A 24,659-nucleotide genomic window follows, 5' to 3' on the forward strand; every position below is an offset into this window, starting at 1 on the left:
TTCAGATGGTAGAATCAGAATTTGGCGTAAACAGAATGAGAACATGGATCCATCATGTCTTGTTACCACTGTGCAGGCTGGTGGTGGTGGTGTAATGGTGTGGGGGATATTTTCTTGGCACACTTTAGGCCCCTTAGTGCCAATTGGGCATCGTTTAAATGCCACGGCCTACCTGAGCATTGTTTCTGACCATGTCCATCCCTTTATGACCACCATGTACCCATCCTCTGATGGTTACTTCCAGCAGGATAATGCACCATGTCACGAAGCTCGAATCATTTCAAATTGGTTTCTTGAACATGACAATGAGTTCACTGTACTGAAATGGCCCCCACAGTCACCAGATCTCAACCCAATAGAGCATCTTTGGGATGTGGTGGAACGGGAGCTTCGTGCCCTGGATGTGCATCCCACAAATCTCCATCAACTGCAAGATGCTATCCTATCAATATGGGCCAACATTTCTAAAGAATGCTTTCAGCACCTTGTTGAATCAATGCCACGTGGAATTAAGGCAGTTCTGAAGGCGAAAAGGGGTCAAACACAGTATTAGTATGGTGTTCCTAATAATCCTTTTAGTGAGTGTTTGTTTTCATTGGCATTATATGGTTCATTTTGGTATGTTAGTGATTCTACATATACATTTTGCACGTACAAAAAAATCATATTACAAATCCAGACCATAATGGGAGGTTTACATTTTTCATTATTATTTGTTACGGTCCCAGAATGCATCTTTAACTTACCTTTACAATCACTGGTGACAAAATGAAACCACACCATGTCTTTTCACTCATTTCAAACTGCTGCACTTGTCAAACTGAATCTAATCTCATGAGCATTAATATTCAGACCTTTGACATGCTCCAAATTATGTTCAGATACATTCTGTCTTTGATCATCCATGGGATGTTTGTAGAATTTATGGAGTCCCATACATTTTGAAAGACGCACGCCTGTCTACACAAGGTCTCGCATTTAACAGTGCCTGTCAATAGGGTCAATCATGCAAAAGCATCTTTAGAATTTCTTAAGAATTGGGAAGATTCACCTGCTGTTAGTTTTTAAGGAGAGACTGCTGAACTCTTTATTCTGGTTCTAATCTCATGTGATTGTAAACAATCTAGCAACCAGAGTATGAATTGCTATGAAGAGCCAATCCAGCAGTGGTTGGAAGCTATGATGAGCTTAATTTGGTTACGCTTGCTGCAACATTGCTTTGCTTTAGATTTATGTTCAGCTTGGTCCCACATCTTATCTCACCTCTCCAGCGTAGCATCGCAGGAATTACGTATATACTTGACTATTTTGGAAAACATGATTATGTTCAGTATGAGCATGTCAGTAGTTCTATTCAATATCAACACATCCCAGTGCTATTGGTCCTTAATGATTACGTTCTGTGTCAACATATGAGAAGTGCCATTCAGCTATCATCGGAAACCCGACACCAGGGGCAGTTTTGAACATGATAACAGTTAAGTACAGTGGCTGTTTGAAAGGGCTATGTGGTCGGGGATGGTAGGTGGGCGTTTCAGCAAAAATTGTTTTGGGGGTGTGTTGTGTTGTTTAGACTCATTGTTAAGATTTCAAGAAACTCTTTCTAAAAGTTCCTCTGATAGAGGACCTGTTTTGGGACATTTTGTACCAGGTTCCAAGTGGATCTACAGCTCTAAATATAAAGGAATACAAAATCACAAGAGAAGCAATCACATCTGTCTTGGAGGTAGTTGGAGGTAGTTAAATATGCAAGAATGGTGCCTGTGCATTTTCCAGAGGACCCAGAAAATGGTTCCAACTCAAGTACAATGAAGTTTCCTTTGTCATTAAAAGAAAGATGGAATATTACTGTAGGTACTGTCTGATTTTACTAAATGTAAAGATTATTCAAATTATTTCAATCCCTATTTCCTTGCTTTTGTTGAAATAATGTTATTAATAATATCATGCACTTTGTGTCCTGATATTATCAATATCATCAGTTTGTAAAATAGCAATTTACTGCTATTTTTATCAGAAGGTTGAGTTGCAGACCTTTCTAGAACCAAGTTCTTTGTCATGACCATCTGATGGAAGGTAATCTATTCTGAATATGTTTATTTAGGTAGAAATCACAATGTTTGTATTTCATTTGAAATACTGACATTTAAACAAGGTATTTCTCAGAAGTTCACAGAGGTCTGTTTCCTCCACAGCGAACACAGTACAAATCTGCTGACATTGATCCTGCCTGCTCTGCAGACCTAATTTCATTTCAGTCCGGGAAGAGCTATCTCTCCCAAATCTTGACAGACAATTGTATTTACTATTTTCTTTTCACAAGCCAATAAAGTGGGAGCAGTTATTGCATCAGATTATATGAAAAACTGTTTAATGATTCCAATTTATAACTCTACACTGAATAATGATACAGTTAAGAGCTGACAGCTTATGATAAATGGGGCCTCATATAAAACATATTTGGAGTGAAGAATGGCTAGAGATGAATTGCACACTGATACAAACCCATGATAAAGCGCAGTAAGAGCCACTAGAAGACTTAATAATGTGCTATTCATTTTGAAGTGATTTTGCTGGTTAATAAAAGAGCTCAAATTAAAAATATATTTATTCTTGAAAGACATTGGGGATTTCTCCCACCCTAACAGACCTAACCTCATCCCATCTCACCTTTAGATTGAAGCTAAATCTTCAAAGTCTGGGATTCATTCAATCAACCCACAGCAATGTGTATACATTGTTTTTGTCCAAAACGATCATCCGTCCACACACATGTAATTCACATGTTAAAGCATGTTTGTAATGGGGTTCGCCCTGGTATGTTTTTATACAGTTCCCAAGACCACCACGGTAGTAGTTTTATGTATTGTGCAAGATAAATGAATGAATTGAAAGTTCTCTTTGGTCAGCCTTTATCACGGCTTACTTTCAGAGCAGTATAGCATTTCTAACTGAGCATTAGTGATGGCCATTCCAAGTGTTTTTCATGACCCGGCTCTTGGAGTTCCATACACCTGAAAGAGGCATCTTATTTGGCTCCTGAACAGCTGTTTATTGAAAATGCTTGAAAAGAGTGCATATGGGTTACGCTGATCCCAAGGTGCGTGGGCACCTCTGCCTGACGTCAGCGATCTGTCGACTGGAAATCCCTTTATAACAGCACCCATTGTTTTCAAAAGAGGCATTCTACTCTGTAAAGTCAAGTTTGAAAGTATAAATATTTGACTAGATCTCCTTTATTTACCCACTTTAATTGACTAAGCAAACATATGTATGCCTTCATTATCAAAAAATATATGAATTGCTTTACCAAAGCCCTAACCTCTCTCCTCTTTCTGTCTCTTCCTGCATTGCCTGCCTTTATCACCAATATGTCCTTCATCTCTTTCACTACTCTTTGGAAAGCAGTTTAAAAGTATAATCTTATTAACATGAGAATTATATTTTTTTGTATTTTGCCACATTAATTTAATATTCTGATTAAATACAGAATATTAGAAGAAGAATATTAGCTACTATTGGGTTTTTTAATCCAAATGTCTTGGACCATTTACAGCATGTAGGAGAATATATAATTGCCTGGCTAAATATTTGTTTGGCATATTAACTAACCTGTTTACTAGTTATGAAGGTATTGTACCATTGGCTCAGCATCTAGCTACATAACCAGAAATATTGCACTGATCTAATTAGCTCTCTGACAAGATATTGCAGCTAGCTAGCTAGCTACCTGACTGGAATATCTGGAACTATTTCATTTACTATTTGACCACCTATTTTCAAGAATATGTGTTTTTTTGGGGTGTGTCTTTGTTTTTCACACAGGAGTGTGACACAGGAGTTAATGGACATTTAAAAATGATTGAATTCGGTAGTTGCCTGGGCTGGTCTGAGCCAGAGATGTTTAATTAATATCAGTTTGGAATACGTACGCCATTGGGTGAGTGGTGAATTACTTCCTTGCTTGCAAGGCAGTGCCAGTGTGTGCAGAACATGATGAGTGCACTTGATTCATGTTTCCATGTTCATGTTTGCAAAAAGACTGGCGTGAGGAGGTTATTCAAATTAAGACTGATAACATGAACATTCTTAGTGTTGAACAATGCTGGGAACGCAATAAAATGTGGGTAAATGATAGTTAACTAAATATCTTTTAAAGTCATGGCCAAATGGTAGACTTCATGTAGAGTATTTGTAGTATAACAGGGCGAGACAGTGGGACCAGACACTGCACAATTGATTAAGGGCAGAGGCGGGGCTGGGTCTACTGGGTGCCCTTGGAAGGTTGTAGAACCTGACAGCCTTCTTCCTTGGGGGCGTTGGTGCAATGCTTATGTAGCAGTCAAGGTTGTGTTTGTGCCACTGTAGCTATTGGTATAAATGTGAATCTAGTGTACATGAAACAAAGAGAATAAACCCTTTTTGGTGGGGTCCTTCTGGATCTTCAGGTTGCCTTTGAAGGGGTTGTGCGGCCCTCGTTGGCTGCCTCTAGCTTCTCTTTGTTGTCTGGGACCATGCATGTGGAGAGGAAGAACGATAATGTACAAATTTGAATGATAAAAGTGGCTGGCTAATGAGAAAATGCAAATTAGTTCCCGGGGACAGGCAGACAGTGGCCTCCATTTGATGAAGAAACACAGAAGAGGAGAGACATTAGCATCAGATCACATTCAGCTTGACACCTGGGTGACGGATGAGCTCAATATCATTGCTATCATGGGTACAGTCAGAGAGACTGTGTGTGGAGGAGGGGGGTTTAACCCCACCTGACAGGTGACCCCACCTGAAGTGGAGGGTGGTTTTGTCGCCAGGAGAAGTTGGGGATCAAACACATCATGCCAGGAGTTGACTGGGCCAACAGGACCCATTGTGTTTGTGAGTACATGGAAGGCCTAGTGTGTCTGTGAGTACATGGGAGGCCCAGTCTGTCTGTGAGTACATGGAAGGCCTAGTGTGTCTGTAAGTGCATTGAAGGCCCAGTGTGTCTGTGAGTACATGGAAGGCCTAGTGTGTCTGTGAGTACATGGGAGGCCCAGTCTGTCTGTAAGTACATAGAAAGCCCAGTGTGTCTGTAAGTGCATGGAATCCCAGTGTGTCTGTGAGTACATCAAAGGCCCAGTGTGTCTGTAAGTGCATTGAAGGCCCAGTGTGTCTGTGAGTACATGGAAGGTCTAGTGTGTCTGTGAGTACATGGGAGGCCCAGTGTGTCTAGTGTCTATGCCCTAGTGTCTGTCCCCTAGTTTCTATGCCCTTGTGTCCATGCCCAAGTATTTATGGCCTAGTGTTTATGCCCTAGTGTTTATGCCCTAGTGTGTGCTGTCGTAGCCTATACAGTATGCCAAATCTAGGGTTAGTCTGTCCTTTTTGGTGAGGTGCCCTTCTCTGCTGCCTTACAGACTGATGTTTAAGCTAGTCCATCCAGGTTCAGACACACGCCCATTCTTTTTCTTCTGCCTTACAAATTCAAATATCAAACATGTGAGGGCTCCAGAAATAAGACCAGCATCTTAAGGGATTTTTTCTGTCACCTCTTGGCATATTAGGGCTGAGTAGGACTACTGTGACTACTCTACATTGCATGGTAAAGTGGCAATTTCATTGCTCTAGAGGATTCCTGAAGTATTGAGTGGCCTGCTACTATTATCCTAACTTAAGTTGACAGTGCATGTTAAAGAAAAACCAAGCAATTTGGCAAAGGAATTGTCCGTTGAGCTCAGACACAAGATTGTGCTGAGGCACAGATGTAGCGATGGGTACCAAAGAACACAGTGTCCTCCATCATTTGCACTGTAGTAATATATTGAATCAGATCCTAATTTGTACAGTGTCTTCGGAAAGTTTTTTTGTGTTATAGACTTACCATTAATTTCTTTGTGTGTAGATTGATGGTAAGTCTATACAAATTACCATCAATCTACACACATAACTCCATAACAACAAAGTGGAATAAATACAACAAATTAAAAATAATGTACGTAGGTATTCAAACCCTTTGCCATGACACTCTAAATTTAGCTCAGATGCGTCCTGTGTGCTTTGTTCATTCTTGAGAGGAGTGGCAAATGCAATTGATTGGACAGGATTTAGAAAGGCACACACCTGTCTTATATAAAGCCTCACATTTCACAGTGCATTTGCAGTCAAAGCAAATACCAAGCTATGAAGTTCAAGTAACTCTCTGTAGACTTCTAAGATAGAGTGGTGTTGATGCAAAGATTTGGGTAAGGTTATGAAAAATTGCTAAAGAACTGAAACTTCCTAGGAGCATATTGAGCTCCATCAATTTCAGATGGAAGTAGTCTGGAACTACTAACATCTTTCTAGAGTTATTTATCCAGACAAAATAAGTAACCATGCAAGAACTCAAAGGCTCCTCTAACAGAACTTCAGAGTTTCCCTACAGAAATGGAAGAATCACCCAACCTCGGGATGCATCTCACTGGCAGGGACTGGCAGAGTGTTAAGATTTGAAAATACAGAGAGGTCCTCGAAGAAAACATTTGACTAGGGTAAAGATTCACGTTTTAGACCTGAGGCACACAGCCAAGACAACATTGGTGTAGCTTAGGGACAAGTCGGTGAATGTCCTTGAGTGGCACAACCACAAACTTGATGCCCATCGAAGGTCCTGAAGATTGCAGTTCATCAATGCTTCCAATCCAATCTGACTGAGCTTGAGAGGACCTACTATAGGAAGAATGGAAGAAACTGCCCAAACCCAGGTATGCAAAGCTGGTAAAGATATGGAGCTTCTACAAAGTATTGAAAAAAGGGTCTGAATTTTGATCTACATGAGATATTTTATTAGTAATAATTTGGCCCAAATTTCACTTTGTTTTCACTTTGTCATTATGGGTTATTCTGAGTAGATGGATGGCAAAAAAAAACTGTACAGATTGAAAATGTATTCTATATTATAAAATTGTAGAGAAAGTAAAGGGAAATTAATACTTTCTGAAGAAAGTATTAATTTCGGCCACAGGTATAGACAAAAAGCAGTTGGGACTTGATAAAAAGCATATCTGCAAGCTGCAGTATCAAATGAGAGATAGAGACAAAATACTTGTATCTTCTTGTAGATGTGGTATGAAAAAAATCATTACTGTTAGGATGCATAATTCAGAATAATGTTTCCTTTTAGCAAAAAGATGGTAAGTTAACAGGAATCCAGCCAGACAAAAGCGATTCTGCATGTATAAACTAAACTTGGATGTAAATTAAATTCACTTTCAAATTCTTAGGAATGCTCGAACTGGCACTTTGAGGAATGAACGAAAAAGAAGAATCAGAGAAAACAGGAGTGTTTTGAGGAACAGGGCAATCAATGAATGATAACGTAAAAAAGCCACTTCTGAAACAAGGTCCTGGATTTCATTCTTACCACAATGCAAGGTACAGTAATAGATACATTTATTCTACTCAAGGTTTTGAGAAATCTTTGTTGTAGTATCTCTTGGTGAGTTACGTGCATCTGTTACACAGCAGTGATGATGCACAAGCTACTCCCTTGTACTTTTTTTTTGACCACGTGTTTCATGACACATTTCTTAATTTGGTAGTGAGTGGAAGCAGTTGGCCATGACTTGAAGTTAGTATGTTTAAAAAAAAAGGAGATGTATTCATGGGGAGCTGGGCTATCCAGTTGGCAATATTTGTTAGCTATCCAATTCCAATGCTAACATTAGCCAGGTATCCTCACAAAAACAACAACTTGCTTAGTTGAGATGACTCAAGTCTTGTATCCAGTTAGCAAAGGCAACCTCAGATGATGATGGTCTTTGAAATAGGGATGGTTATTGGTCTTTTAATAACTTTCATAGATGTTGGAGGTTACTACTGATTACGGATTTTGTTGCCAGATAGTTGCTGATGGTTACTTCAAGCCCCAGTCAAGCCCCGATAGTTACTTCAAAATACTGAAGGCAACAAAAAAGTATAAGCTAATATATTTTTTGTCACTTTCAATTAACCTAAAGAAAACATGTAGTCATGGGCTGAGTGACCAGAGCTGTAAATCAGCCCTTATGATTGGCATGTGTATTACTGCCAAGCCAGATTTATATTGCTATTACTGTTGAGAATTAGGATGTCGAAGCCCATTGATCTGCCACCATTAAAACAAAACTATCGCCTATCAATTTTTCTTTCCCTTTCTGTCTGTCTCTGTTTCTTTCTCTCTCTTCTTTCTCTTTCACTCTTTTACTCAATGTCTTTCAATTCACATCAATAGGGCTTTTTTGGCATGTGAAACTTATGTAAACCTTACCAAATCAAGTCAAATGAACAACAACAATGAACAGGTAACATGCAGTGTACAAATGTTAACTAAATTAATATTTGAAATCAATTATTAACTATGTCGAAGAAAAAAACCTCTCTGTCTCTCTCTGCCCTGCTGTCTCAACATTGCGGGCTTGGGCTATTTTCACATTACATCCCACAAAATATTTTGAATGCCAAGGGAAAAGGCATTTGTAAAAAAAAAAGTCCACTGCGGATGTCTGTGTGTAAATGCAGTCTGGCCAATTCCTATTCAAATCTGTCTGCAGATTTAAGAATATACACCACTCAGTTCATACTTTACCTCTCTAATATAACTTTAATAGATTCAACTACTCTGCACTCTTAAATCCTTATGTCAGAGAATAGCCGATTCTCTCAAATGAAGGATGTACCCGCAAGCACGAATAATTCACTCGTACCTAATTAATGCTAACTAATGGCAAACATAGGTGGGTCTTGCGTTAAATGCATTTATAGTCGACATCAACGATTCACAGTCTAGACCCATATATTCCTTAAACTCAGGCAAAGAAAGGGTGTAGAGACGCATCACATGTTGTCAGTCTGTCTCCTTGTTACTCCTACACAGCATTCAAGCGAAAGGAAAAGGAGAAGGAGAAAGTAGAGAATGTTTTGTGAGAGGTAGTCTCCTGTTACCCCTCTTGAGTCGTTTATCGCTGGTAATTACCTGACACCCTGATAGTTCCAGACAACAGGAGTCCTGCTCTCTTCAGCCACTCAGTGACATCCTAGCAACATCCAGTGTCCTCTTCTGGACACCCACCCTCCCCATTCCCTCCCTCCAACCCCATCCCCCATACTTGAAGAAGAGCCCATGCCAAGGTGGAACAACAAGGTCCTGAATGGACCCTGGCCTGCTCTTTGTGTAGCTCCACTGTGGAGTCTCTTTCTGTACATAGTCTTTGACACTGTGTGTCTTCTGTCTCTTAATTGCATCGCCCTCTGCTTCTTCTGGTCAATCAATACCTCCTCCTCTGTGACACCAGCCTCTCCATTCACTGTGGCCTTTCCAGGTGATGGGAGTTTCGTGGGAGCGCTGGTGAGAAAAGGCCTCATCACGCAACCGACTCCTGAACCTAGAAAGGGTTTTTTATGTCCCTCCCCCCACACCCCCACCTCAACACAGACAAACCCCAACGGTTACCTGGTAGATAGAGATCCAGTGCGCTCATGGGAACTGGCAATCAAAAGGAGTTTGGGTGGTATTTTCCCAATCATGCATATTGTTATCAATTTATAACTTCATTTTAAGGGTAAACGGGCCCCTTTGACTTCAGAAACAGTCAATGGAGTGTTGTTTGCATTGTGTTCTGTGCATCCCTCTGGCCCTGCCTCAGATTTGGCTCCTTCCCAACAGGCCCAAAGGACAACTTTCATCATGGTGAGTGCGGACAGGGATGCAATCAGCACCATCAAAACAATTTTCCTGAACCTTGACTTGGGAACAGTGAGAGTGGGAGCGGACATGGCCTGCCAACTGGTGTGTGTGACCGATCACATTAGCCTAAGAGGCCTAACCCTCTCCTGCGTCCAATTCAACAATGATTCCCTTGAGCGGCGCCATAACAATATTTAGACAGCAAAGGACATAATTATCTTTTTGTGTACTTTAATAAGGAGACATCCGAGTGTGCAGTCGACATGAACACACAGACTAAAAAAATACGCTAGAATGATATTATCCCCTTCATTTTACGCAATTAAAACATTAATGATTAATTGGCCCGAACTAACACAACAGGTATGCAAATTCAGGGATTTTCAAGAGTTAAAGACCGCAAGGATTTTTTTTAACCAAATGGGAGCCATTTAAAGTCGACCTCTGGAAATTTTATTTTGAATGCAATGTGATGTCTCTGTTTAATTTGAAGAGGTACTTATCTGAAAGTCAACATCTTACTTCTGTTTTCCTGACGCATGCTTGGTCACCCTATATTAGTTGGTAGCCTGGCAACCACAAGAGCAAATGGATGTGTTTGCAATATGACAGGCCCTGTGCGCTCCTCCAGCACTGACCCTGCCAGTCATTTTATTCGGGCCCGTGAAGGTGTCAGTTATAAACGTTACCTTGTCTCAGCAGGTGTGCCTGCATGGAGAGGCTTGCTGGCTCTGAGGGGGTCACCAACCCCACACTGTTACCCCCATTTATTTAAATAATGGGCCATTAGGACGGCTGGATGTCCAATGTGAAAGTAGCTGTCGGTGGTTCCGGGATAAAAGAAGTAATTACCCGAGAGGAGAGGATGTGCTGCTGTAGCTGCTGCTATTCTGCTACACTTCCTCAGCCGGCTCCAGGGCTCAGTGGACTACGCTCCCACCATTAGATGGCGACAGAGAGGGGAGCAGAGAGCAGTACGGTCTGGACTGTAAGCCCTGAGTGACACAGATATCGCTTAGTTCTCTGTATATCCCAATACATTGTGATTATACTGGAAGATTGCTATGCAGCAGTGATGAAAAAGAAAGTTTTAATAGTTTACTTACCTAACTCGGGTCCTGTAATAGACATTGAGATGCCATATGTGCAGAAAATCTATCTTCCCAGGGCAAATGTCCACAATCGCTGGAATGTAAGTTATTCATAACCTTTCATGGCTGCATTATGCCTGTGTTGGTTTGAGGACAATTTCGATCACGCAAATAATGGCTTATTTTCAACCTGAGTTGACTGCTGGCAACAACTAGTCCATTATATGTGTAGTCCATTACACGTGCGCTTGTAAAATTGTTGGCGAAGTAAACATTTAAAACGAAAAATAAAACATAAGACTCTCAAACTAAAGAGAGTGAAAAGGTATTTGTCTACATTAATTATTATTTTTATTCAACTGTCTACATTTCATTGGACTTACAGTGGAATATGTAGTCGTGTTGTACATTGCATGTGCAAATGTTTAAGCAAGATATTTAGGTCGCTTATAAACACAGAAATTGTTCTTTTTTGTCGATATTATAACTCCCCTTGCCTTCTGAAACCCTAACTCAAGAGGGCCTTTCCATCCAGTCAAAGGAAAATGTGGATGGGCCTTACCTTTATAATGGAGTTTTATTCATATAAACCAACAAGACGACCAATTCAAGATGAGTTCTCAGTTATTCATTTGCCCTTGGAGGTTTATTCTTCAATTGATATCTCCTTATTAAAGCATCCTTTCAATTTTTTATAATGGGAGTCCAATTTGATTACCTCCTGTAATGGATTTCTATCTATCTTCATTGCCTTTGAAAAAAGTTTTCACCTCTCCACAAAACATCATAATTGCCATCACAGGCTCTTATAAAAGAATATCTACAACTTAATTATCCTGACATTTTGGCTGCCCATCTGTAAAAGCCACGTAGACATTTCTAAATTGCACTTTCCCTTTTCTGCTTTTATTTTGGACACATCGTTAATCAAAAGGCTTCAGAAATGTGCAGATGGGTAATGCTTCCATCTTCAAGGAGCTGTCTGGTTCAAGGTGAGGGTTACATCCTTGTAGGCCCTCCTGCCTTCCTCCATTGTGCTCTATGGGTGATGTATCTGGATTGGATCTTGTGGTGTGACTGTGCTGTGACCGACTACATCTCGTAGCCCACACGTACATGCACAGACGCCCTGCGATGCGGAGAGAGGCACTGGTCATCAGGTGTGACTGATGGGGTGAGTGCTCATTGCTGAATTCAGTACAGTCTAATGCCCTAAAATGGTTGGATTTTCTCTTCAACGGATGAATGAGAAATCAAAATTAAAACCAGGGGACTGCCTGTTTTAAAAAAAAAATATTATAGTAAGCCAGCTCATCCGCCTGTGTCATGGGTCGTTTTAGCTGTCACCATCTAACAGACAGGGACACTGCTCAGGAGTATCATAACCAGGATGGAGAGATGGAGAAAAATGATTTCACCTCCAGGCCTCATGCAACACTCACACACAAAACGCTCAATCTCATTCACGTACACTCACCACATACACACTCTATGGACGCACACACAGTCTCATTGACCGTCACACTCAGACACACTCAGGCACACTCACTCAGATTTGCCCACGAGCATACACTCATTCTGTCCACACTGCTTTCCCATGTACAGAGCTGAACGTTTTATTATTCACATCATGTTTACTTGACATTTGGAGAAAAAAAAAATTGCGAAGTGCTAATTGGAATGGTATGAACTTGTACATTTGTACTCACGTAAGCTTTCATGTTTGTATTTACCTTTATTTGTACAGAGAAATCCACTGAGACCTAATTTACAACAATGGAAACAAATTCAAAATGGAAACACATAAAATGTTGTGTTTGTTCAAGTTACTTCATGAAGTAGAGTACATTGTTAAGGAGTTACAAAAACATTTAACAACATCTGCAGTAACGTGTATGCAACATTAACATTTTGAAACATGCTATATTTAAGACCACCCTGCATTTTTACCCCAAGTAGTACATGCTTGTTATTTATGATGTTTGTAAATTTAGTCAGTGAAAAACAGTTGATAGTAGTGCAGTGAGATGTAGCCTACAAATTGGGGACCCTCTAATTACTAATCACACACACTTGCAGTTATGTAAAGGAACGTATACACTGTATTTTAAAGGTGCCATTTGCAAAATGTCCATCATACAAATGCCAAAAAATGCTAATTATAATATAAATGCTATTAGGAAGACTATTTAAAATTTAGTATTTCACAAATAGTTACACACAGTTGTCTTCCCAATGATTTCCTATTGATTATTTTTGCCTTGAAATGAAATTGGGATTGGGAAGTTCTGCATACAAATATAGGCATCACTTTCAAGCAATGGAGGATTACTTAGGCTAAAATGGATCTGAAAATGTAGCTGTTGGCCATATTTCTCCCCCATGTAATCTCTGCATGAGTAGCAAGCTAGCTAACTAGTACTAGAACTAATCTACCCATAATATATCTCTGTCCGGCGCCACACAAGCATGGGAAAGTATACCAAAAGCATTTTTTTGCTCAGTTATAGTTATACTATGGGCAGAATAGGCTATAAAACAGAAATTCCGAGCCACACAGTACTTGTATAAGGTTAGCTAAAATGCCAAGCTAGTTAACCGTTATCTTCTTAGCTCCAAGGCAAAACAGGTTATTGTTAGGTTAGGTAATTGTTATACCATACACTTTAAACCCAAACATTCAAAGTAATTAAATAAATTAAGCAATGTATACTCAAAGTTTTAGATACAGTTCTACTAACTTAATTAGGTCAAGTTGGGGTAACATGTTCTTCCTTTTTGAGTAACTATAATTAATAATTTTTGATTAAATTTAACTATTTTTTTGTATAAGTAAGCATAACTTAAAAACATAACTTAAGTACAACTTAATAGAATTAAGTAATTACATGCTAAGAATGATAAAGTCCTGTTATTTCTATTGTTTCAAATAGGGATGAATTAAAAATAAACTTAATTTATATAGCACATGCTAAGTACAATAAAATCTCAAAGTGCTTCACCAAATAAGTAAAATCAATCATAACAAATAAATTGCAATCATAGCCTATTAAAACAGTAATAATTTGATTGGGGGAAATGGTCTGAAATGCATTAGACATGAAGTGGTAGACAAAATGTATTCATTTTATTAATTTTTTGTATTTTAATGTCATCAATTTAATGCAGCCTATATAATTTTAATTTTTCACTTAAGTGTTGAGCAGCTGCAGGGATATTTTTTTATTCAGAGCAACCTCCGAAGCAGAATGCGGCGCTAATGTGCATACTACACTGATTCCTTACCACTGTTTGGAAAAAAACAGAAGAAGAACAGTTTACAATCGGTCGTAGAAGGCGGGAAGCAAAAGAAGGCGTAGAAAGTTACTACCCACGCGGCAACAGTCAGCATCACTGGACTTAATGTAAGTTTAATTTAATGTTCACTTTACTTCTTTTATACATTAGTTTATGTGTTTGTCTCAGAGAGCGTAGACCTTCTCCGAGCCCACGCCCTTCACTGGCTTCTCACGAGTGAAGTTAAGTCAGATATAGGTTAGCTAGCTGCTAAAGGGCTATAGCCACTTAGCGCGACCAATAACGTTACACACTCCAGCAGCACAACTAGCGACCTACCACTACCAGACTCACTGAAGAGTTTGACGACAGATGAATCACACGCTCATTCCCCGCTTAAATGTGGTGTTAGAAAATTAGTCGTTAGTAGAAGCACTAACTACCCCATAGTTCAGTTTTTTGTTGATGGAAACTTTCCGTAGTGCCCCGCTAAGGTCCAATATCATATTAAAAGAGCGTGAATGAGCATAATAGGGCCTCTTTAAGCTCAAACTGAGTTCTACACTGCAATTCCGCGTTCTCTGTAGCTTCTAGCGACGCTAGTTGAAATTCTGTGTGAGCAGACTGAGACACGGAGATTGCTGTTAACAGAACATAGTCAACTACCCGTTCCCGCCAAATTCCACTTCTGCTGCGTCGGTTCCAAACTGGAGGCAAGCTGCTTTTCATGACAAAGATGAGAATGAGATTATTTTGCTTGATGGCTTTAGTAGCTTGACACTTGACAAATGAAAAGATCATTAACAGGGAACATTTATAAATGGAAGTATTTATAATTTGACACTCTTTGAATGCTTTTAATTTTTCAGTTTATGCCTTTGCATCTCTGTGTTCCAGTTTCAAGAAGTTAAGACAGAGTTAAGGAAGATAACTGGAGATGTGATAAAGATGGCAGGTAATCCTATGAATGTGAATTCTTCTTAACAACATGTTAAAAACTAGTAAGTTTACTTATGCTATTTTCCATCTATAGTGTTACATAAAACAAATTGTTTTGAGGAAAAGTGTATTATGTAAAAACAAATTGTTTGTCATTTTAAAGCAGTGTTAGCTGTAGTCCATGATCATGTTTTGGTAAGCTAGTAGTAATTAACTTGTAGTTATATTAAGTAGTGAGTATAAGCAACTCTGTTTTAAATGTTTTCTAAACATTGTCATTTTTTTCTCTGTCTTTTAGGTTTCTGGTTCCAAAATGATCTGGAAGTGTAAGTTGTGCACAGCTTCTTTCACCTCCTGAATACTGTTATTTAGACACTACAGACTGCAGCACAGCCACTATTCCAGAATCAGCCCTCTTCCATGCCTCTACACTGATTGCATTTGTACATTTCGGACACTTAATGCACTGAGTACTCATTTGTCAGAACATGGATCTTATGTTTTTCACCTCTTACAATGAGACCCAGAGGCCTGTACTATGCAGCAAGATTTGGCGTTAACAAGGTAACTTCAGGTTCAATTCAGGGTTTTGTGTATCAAGACGGTGGATCAGTTGTTACCCGGTTCAAACGCTGTGGTAACTTATGCTGAACACCTAACCTGGTTGGGAGCAGGTTATGTTGGGAGATTTGAGATCAACCGGTGTAAAAGCACCGCCTACAGACCAATCAATACTAAATTTTTCATTCATTCAGGACGAGTCTGATGAGCCAGAGCTTGATGGTGTTGCAGTGGGCCTCCTTACTGTCATTAGTGACCATGACACAAGTCCAGTTCACTACCACCCTGTGAGAATCTCTGTTGTTGTTGAAAGTGATGCCGTGGTTAGCCTCCCCAGACTTGGCGATGCCTTCCTGGTAATCTTTGGACTGATCTATGCACTACACCTCAGCTATCCCAAAGCACTGACAAACACTTGAATTCACTCAAAAGATTTTACTTGGTCTAGATAGTGGTAAACTGTCACCCAGGTTGCAGACCCTCAAGAATGACTTGGATGTAGAAACTCATCTGAAAGAAGGCTAAAGCATTATAAAAGGCTAGTTGAACATTATGTCCTTTTGTCTAAATAATGCCTCAAAAAGATACTGCACTACTTTGCAGGTGTTCAGCCAATAGGCCCAAACTACACAATATGCCTTTGTTCTCATTAATATGATGCAAAAGTAACACTAATGTTTTGTATGTTTTAATGTTTTTCTCAACCATTGTGGCCTGCGCAGGATGACCCTCATTTCACTGTGCTTTTGATACTGGTTAATGTATTAAATGTACATTTTAGAGTTTTAAGTGAAAATGTTATTACAGGCTATAGAATTTTTGTAATTTCATCCAAATGCCCTGTTGTCTTACTCAGGAATTAGCCAGGATGCCAAAAGCACAGTGTTTTTTCATTTATAGCTGTAATGAAAGAATTTCATTTTGGTATTATTTGATAATATTTATTATTGTTTTTGATTACTCAGATTATTTTCCTGACTATCTGATTAGTTTTCTGGTCAATATCAGAAATGTGTGATAAATACCTATTTCCAAGGGCCTTAAGTGACCAGGAACACATTTGGAAGGCTAGAATCAGAATTTTGAGTTTCTTCATAAAAAAGATTTTGTTATTATTAAATTACTATTTATTTTAATTAATAAATGTTTATTTATTTTTCTATTTAATTTTAACATTGCAGTGTGCTAAAAACGAGCAGGCAAGAAAATACTGTTCAGTAGCAGACGTTCATGACTTTTAGAAATATTAAGTTTGTTAAACTCAATGTAATTGAGGCAATCAATTGCCTCAAATATTTTAAGTAAACAAACTCAACATATTTGACTAAGGTGTACAATGACAACATAATATAATAAACATTGAGTTTTGTTAACATAAAATGGTGTGGTTGTGTACTTATTTTTTAAAAGTTCTGTGAACTTATTCCAGTAGTTTGAAAACTCGAAACTTTAAGTCATAATAACTAAAATGAATTGAGTTCCCTTCACAGAAAACTGTAAGTCATATTAACTGCAAATATTTGAGTTGAGCTAAATTAGTACTTTAATTTAACTGTTATCAAAAGGTGCAAGTAGCAAGTCACCTTTTAAGTTCTGGACATTTTTTTTTAGTTCTGGTAACTTACTCGGATTTACAGTGTAGGCAGAATAGGCTATAAAACTGCAATTCCAAAATCAGAAGTTGTAGCTAGATAGTTATTTAGTTTGCTACTAAGTCTATCTACTGTTTTAAATAAAACTTCTGTTATTCCCCTTGTGGATGCGAGAGACAGGAACTTACCATTTTCCTCTTAAAAAAACAAGTATTTTATTTAAATGATGGATTATGATAAACATTCTGATAAAAGTGTGGTAATGTACATTTTACTGTTTGAAAAAATATAGATTGTTGTATGAAAAACAAGCAGTTGCGTACGTTATTTGTGGTATGCTCAATTATATTAAAACAATAGTTTCATATTTGGTTGGAATCCATTTACCTTGAGTTGTTTTTGAAGGCCCATTTTTCACAACAGGCCATTATTCACCTCTGTCCCAGCCTGGAATTAACATTTTAGTATCGTCCAATTGTAGTAATTTAAACTGTTCCACCCCAAGCAACAAAAGCAGAAATTAACAACAACAAAAAAATCTTTAGACTGCACATAGAGACATAAATTGTATCCATCAGGTCATCTTAGTCTATGTAGGAAATTACCCCAAATTTCAAAATCACACAGTATCCCTTTAACAAGGTAGCTTCAAATTCAAATTCTGTATTGCAATGTAAAATTTAAGATTATTACAGTAGGCAAGCATTTTACTCTGTCTTCCACTTTTAATAAGTATATCATCAATCAACAATTTTCTATTAAGATATAACTACTTATACTCTAAGTATGACAATTAGATAGCCTACATTTTCCACCATTGTGCACTTGATGTTGTTTTCAAGGGTATTTCATGACTTGACGTCATTGAAAATGGTTCACTATCAGACGTTCATTGTAATAGAATTATTCAGAGCTCCATACCATTTAATCTGCTCTCAAGTGAAACATTTCATACAATTCCGCTTTGAATTAATGAACAAAGTAGATTAGTCTTTGCCTACCTTCAGAGGCACTTGGATACAGCTCTCAAGATTTGTTCACATGCAGTTTAAAAAGAACCTGGATATGAAGGACTATTTGCATAATAGGCCTACTACTCCTTGATCTGAGATTCTTCATTCTTTGTTCCAAAACTCTTGTTGTAAGCTCTTAGTCCAAGTAATGTACAGTCAGGTCCAAAATGATAGGGTCCCTTGATGAAAATTAGCAAAGATGATTATGAAAAAATATTACAGTTGTTCTTAGAAAGATTTTGTCTACATAGTGACTGGGACTTTAACTTCATCTGGATCTGTTGTCCAGCTGACCAATGTTCTGCACATCTGTAGATCATGTGCAGATCACTTCCTGTACATATACAGGCTGTACAGGCTCTAGAGTATGTAGCAAAGTGAGATAAACTCTGAATGAATGTCTAAAAGATCTCATAATGAACACAGAATTCTACATAAAAGAACCAAATATAATGGCATAGTATAACTGACATTTTCTCAGATGCGGCCAAAACATTACAGAGAACTGTCAAATATATGTTTAGCTCCAGACTTAGTCTGGCCAACTAAAGATCATGCAAAACGTTTGACGTAAGCAAGATTCACTTAAAATATAGAAATAAAATATGCTCCCACTGGCCTAATTTACAGTAGGCCATCTTTTGTGAAATATCCTTCTAATATTCTACATGCTGGTCCTTAAATCAATAGTGCATTCCTTGTCCATGTTTCCATACATTATATAGGTATATAGAGTGGATATAAAAAGTCTACACACCCCTATTAAAATGCCAGGGTTTTGTGATGTAAAAGAATGAGACAAAGATAAATCATTTCTTCACTTTTAATGTGACCTATAAGGTGAACAATTCAATTGAAAAACAAACTGAAATCTTTGAGGGGGAAAGAAATTACAAACTTTACAATAACCTGGTTGGATAAGTGTGCACACCCTCTTATAACTGGGGATGTGGCTGTATTCAGAATTAATCAATCACATTCAAACTCATGTTAAATAGAAGTCATTACACACCTGCCATTATTTAAAGTGACTCTGATTAACCACAAATAAAGTTCAGCTGTTCTAGTAGGATTTTCCTGACATTTTCTTAGTTGCATCCCAGAGCAAAAGCCATGGTCCGGAGAGAGCTTCCAAAGCATCAGAGGGACCTCATTGTTGAAAGATATCAGTCAGGAGAAGGGTACAAAATAATTTCCAAAGCATTAGATATACCATGGAACACAGTGAAGACAGTCATCATCAAGTGGAGAAAATATGGCACAACAAAGACATTACCAAGAGGTGGACGTCCCCCCAAAATGTATGAAAAGACGAGAAGAAAACTGGTCAGGTAGGCTTCCAAGAGGCCTACAGCAACATTAAAGGAACTGCAGGAATTTCAGGCAAGTACTGGATGTGTGCTATATGTGACAACAATCTCCCGTATTCTTCATATGAATGGGCTATGGATTTGGGTGGCAAGACGGAAGCCTTTTCTTACAAAGAAACACATCCAAGCCCACCTGAAGTTTGAAAAAATCAAGTCCTCCAAAAGCATGTGGAAAGATGTGTTATGGTTTGATGAAACCAATGTTGAACTTTTTGGCCATAATTCCAATAGGTATGTTTGGCGCAAAAACAACACTGCACATCATCCAAAGAACACCATGGTAGTGGCCGCATCATGCTTTGGGGCTGTTTTTCTTCAGCTGGAACCAGGGACTTATGAATAGTTCCAAATATCAGGCAATTGTGGCACAAAACCTTCAGGCATTCGTTAGAAAGCTGAAAATGAAGAGGAAGTTCACTTTTCAGCATGACTACAACCCAAAGCACACATTCAAATCCACAAAAGCATGGCTTCACCAGAAGAAGATTAACGTTTTGGAATGGCCCAGACAGAGCCCAGACCTGAATTGAACATCTGTGGGGTGATCTGAAGAGGGCTATGCACAGGAGATGTCCTTGCAAACTGACAGATTTGGAGCGCTTTTACAAAGAAGAGAGGACAATTATTGCCACGTCAAGATGTGCCATGCTAATAGACTCATACCCAAAAAGACAGAGTGCTGTAATAAAATCAATAGGTGCTTCAACAAAGTATTAGTTTAACCCTTTGGCGCGTACGATCACACTGGTGTGATCAATCTAGAGTGGTCCCTGGAGCGTACGATCACACCGGTGTGATTAGAACGTCATGTTTAGAACGCACCATTAGCATACCTAGCTACAAGTAACGTAACAATGGCTGGTAAAACCGAGCTATTATTTACTCACATTTAGCTCAAACAGTGTTTATAACTTTATTTCCTGATTGTAATTGTTTCAAGACCAAACTATGATATTAACCAGGTAGAAAGCATTCAAATCGGGACAAGAAGTGTTAGTTACGTACCAACAGACAGCCAACACTAATGCACAAAAACGAATTATATTAGCGACTACTACCGATCAAAACCATTGCAAAAACTTTCTAGAAGTTACGTTCCCCGTTGTATGCATTTTATATAGTTTATTCATTTTCACTGCACTGAATAACTGGTCATGATTTGTTAGCTAGCAGGCAGCTGATGTTTGCTAGCGGTTAGCTGACGTTTTCTAGCTAGCTACAGTAATAAATCAACCAACTTTTGCAGCTCTTAGAATTCGAGTCAACGAGAGAAGCTTGCAATGCAATGCATGTAGTGTTCCTTACCTAGCAAGGTGACTGTTCAAATGCTGGCGTGAGTTCAAATGCTGCAGAGTACTGAAGTCACGTGCAAAAAAACTCACGCTGGGGGGTCGGTAAGGAATATTTGAAACTCACGCGTGAAAAGGTTAAGGGTGTGCACATTTATGCAACCAGGTTATTGTTTTTTATTTTTTATTTTTCCCCCTCAAAGATTTCAGTTTGTTTTTCAATTGAATTGTTCACGTTATAGGTCACATTAAAGGTGGAAAAGGTTCTGACATGATTTATCCTTGTCTCATTCTTTTACATCACAAGTACCTGGTATTTAAACAGGGGTGTGTAGACTTTTTATATCCACTGTAAATGTATACACTAATACTATATATGCTTCCTATTCCACTTTCCCACTCCAAACCAGCTAATCCTTCGAGGCAAACCAAATCTTTTATCACTGCACAGCTTTTAAAGTTTTGACTGTAAAGCAGTCCTTGAGGGCGAGAATATACAAGCATCGGCTAGCTCCCTTACCTGGTATGGATCAGGCCTTGGCAAAGTCTACGGATTATTCCCGTAAAAACGAAACCGCTCTGAAACCACTCTCTCTTCATTCCTTTAGTGCATTCTCCTAAACATTGTGCATCTTTATTTTTGGAATACATGGAGGACAGTGGAGAATCATGTGGGCTGAACATGTTCACAACTCTGAGAGACCATCAGATCTCAGATCTTCCAATCCATTCCATTCCATTCTGTTTGCTCTTCTGTTTTATTTACTTCAGACTTCTCTACCCATCATAAAGGCCTCTCCAACAGAGGGCAAAGCATTGTTGAGCTGGTCATTACTGTGTGGCTTGATACTGCTCTTCGAATTTCACCTTGGGAAGCGCTTATTGTCCACCTTGATGGAAAATGACACTGCGGAGATGACCTTCTACCATATTCTTACAGCACTGAAAGACAACTAAAAAATGCTCCCTCCATACAGTATAAATTGCTTATTGAACATAGCTGTTTAAAAAGCCTCCTCATATTGATGTGGTTCCTGTTGAACAATTGGTGGACATCTATTGAGAGCCTTTTTGTGTAAAGTGTATTCATTGGAAGGCATTTCAGCAGTGACCATGTAACAATTCCTCGAAGCGTACTCAACATTCCACTGTAAATGCATTTTGCTCGTCTTTCCATTGATCACTGGTCCAAAAGATGTTTAGCACCATTCAATGAGACCGTGTAAGTGCTGGTTTTCATTCCAGCCAATTAAAGCTTTAATGAATTTCCACCTTGTATCTCAATGATAACAACTGTTGTTCAACATTTGTTCTTTTAAGTACGTTATGAGACTGGATGGGCAAATACTTAATTTATGGTTAAGGGAAAAACAGAAATATTCTTCATTTTGTGTTTGGTGACATTAGTTAAAGGCCTTGAGTATGTGTACAGAATATGTCTCGTATTGACCTAACCTTGAACAAAAAGCATTCCATGCCCAGTTATTCATTTAAAATAATCCAACCGAGGTGCCTCATGTTCCGACCAAGGTGCTTGATTCAAATATATTGATGGAAAATGCCAGATTTGTTCGTAACAGTTCAAATGTATTAATTAGAAAACATCTTACCGCTCTGCTGAGCCGCTCCATCCAGCCCTGGTCTCTGAACCGTTTCCTTCCCCAGTGGGACCGTGAGAGGGTGGAATGTTGATACCCGCCACCCAGCACTCCACAGCTCCTCTCCCTCCACATTGTGCCACCAACAAACAGGAAATGATAGTATTCTCCAAAATGTCCAACCAGGAACCTTTGTCTCTCACTGTTGAAAACAAGGCTTTTATTTCTGCTTTCCCTCTCAGCTCTTAGTGGGCCAAAAAAAAAACTATGCAGCTCCTCTGAGTGCATGCATTGGAAAGGAAGAAATAGCTGTTCCTTTTGATAGGGGAGGGTTGTCAATTATACAAACCAAAGGTAATGTATGTTAACTACACCCAGACCCCAGTCTCAGACACTCTGCAGGGCTACCACAAAACTACACAAGTGTCCTTACGTTAATTAAACATTTTTTTCCCGAAAGTGCATCTTCCCGTGAAAATCAACCCCACTTTTCCTGTCATTTGTGAGTCGAGATGCTCTCTGTGACTCGCAGCCCTTCTCAAGTGGTTGATATATTAAAACTTGAACTGATTGATTTAAGAATGCTGTGCCATCGGTGTCTTGATATGGTCGTTGACTAGATTTGAAGAGTCTCAGTCACTGAGCTGCAGACCAGGGATTGATAATAGCTTGACCACTGGGCCTATCTTATACATTCTTGTTCAGGAGGTCTTGTATTTAGTCCCTAGAGCACTTATGATGAATCTCAAACAGCAAGAGAGGATTCACACTGTGGGTGAATGGAAGGTATTTCTCAATCCTCAGGACCTCATGAATACATTCAAAATCTAACTAACTACTTTGGCTTAGTGTGGAATTTGAAAAGTGGGATGAGGCCATTTATTTATTTGTATTCCCCAGATCTTTGCCACACTCTTAAACACACTGATAGCAGGGAGAATAATCTCAGTCTTTCAGCTGTAAAGTGGTGTGCACAAAAACCCAACAGTAATGTATTCTGTATTGATTGATGGTTGCTCCTGCAGTGCTAGGTATAAGACACCAACATTATAATCACGCAAAGATTCTGGACTGCCCACAATAAAATCATTGTGCCTTGATTTAAGTTAAACCACCCCCCAACCCCGCCAGCGGCACACAACAGATGATCTAAGCTTCATATCAGTTTCCTTACAACAATCTTTGCTATTCTGACAAACACACATAGATGTGGCTTTGTCGCCACAATTTGGGAGGTTTTCTGAATTAATCCCAATTATCATTTAATGAAACATAATATTGAAATCTAAAGTTTTACCTTTTCGCATTCTCTGTTATGTATATATTTAAATATAAACTTGTCAATAGACGTTGTCCATATTCAAAATATCAAATACTAATTTATTTCCTATTATTCTGTATGAAACAGACACATTAATATTATCGTCAAGTCTGCATGATATCTGATAAAGATTCTGCCACTGTGAACAAATAATAAACACTTTCATAGCCTATGTGCAACGTTACATTTTTATTTGAAAACATTGTTGAGATTTTCAAAAGTGGTAGATTTTTTATATTATGTAAAGGTTCGGTTTCATGTACTGCTAGAACATTACGTCCCTTGAAGCCATGTGCCATGTAAGGCAATAACCTAAAAAAAAATGTGTTTGTTAATAATATTATTCTTGTTTTTGTTGGTAATATTAATCGTCCCATTTGAATAATCATTTCTAGAAGGCATAAGACCCAGTAGTCTGTCACAGCAGGGTTCAACATGAACGCCATGAAGCAAAAATATAGATTTAGATTACATTTAATTTTATACTGATTGTTATGAAGTATGTTTTTCGGCCTATAGGATTGATCGATGTAATACATAACCTGTAAATTACAGAATTACTTGAATTTCCTTATTTGCATTTTGAATTATATATAAACAACCAAGGCAAATTGTGCTTTGTTGTAAGTTATTTGACAATTACTGTGTGTGAACTTCATTGAGAGAATGACTTCAATTTATTGCAAAAATCATAGTGACCTTGGCTATCAATCATTGTATCAGGGTATCTAATGTAAACGGGGGTGTCGCATGGATAACATGCCACATCTGGTCACTCCGCATTGTTGCTTCTTGGTTACCAAGTGATTTATTAGAGACCCTTCTGTGCAACCACTGTGCTACCACCTAGGTCTAAACAAAAGACTAACTCCACGGATCACTTCAAGTTACATTTTAAAATGTCTAAGTTTCACATATAAACTAACG

General features: G+C 38.6%; 1 protein-coding gene and 1 long non-coding RNA gene across 3 annotated transcripts in view; both read left to right on the plus strand.

Annotated features, from left to right (window-relative positions):
• The window catches only part of nkx2.2a (NK2 homeobox 2a), a 53,732-nt gene that overhangs the window by 20,466 nt on the left and 8,607 nt on the right, over positions 1 to 24,659 (plus strand). The window lies entirely within an intron of this gene.
• On the plus strand, positions 14,110 to 15,938 carry LOC109616691. Its single transcript, XR_002197935.2, has 4 exons — positions 14,110 to 14,177; positions 14,947 to 15,004; positions 15,287 to 15,314; positions 15,744 to 15,938. It is a non-coding gene; the product is annotated as an uncharacterized LOC109616691 (long non-coding RNA).

The sequence above is a fragment of the Esox lucius genome, chromosome 15 (assembly GCF_011004845.1).
Source record: "Esox lucius isolate fEsoLuc1 chromosome 15, fEsoLuc1.pri, whole genome shotgun sequence".
NCBI lineage: Eukaryota > Metazoa > Chordata > Actinopteri > Esociformes > Esocidae > Esox > Esox lucius.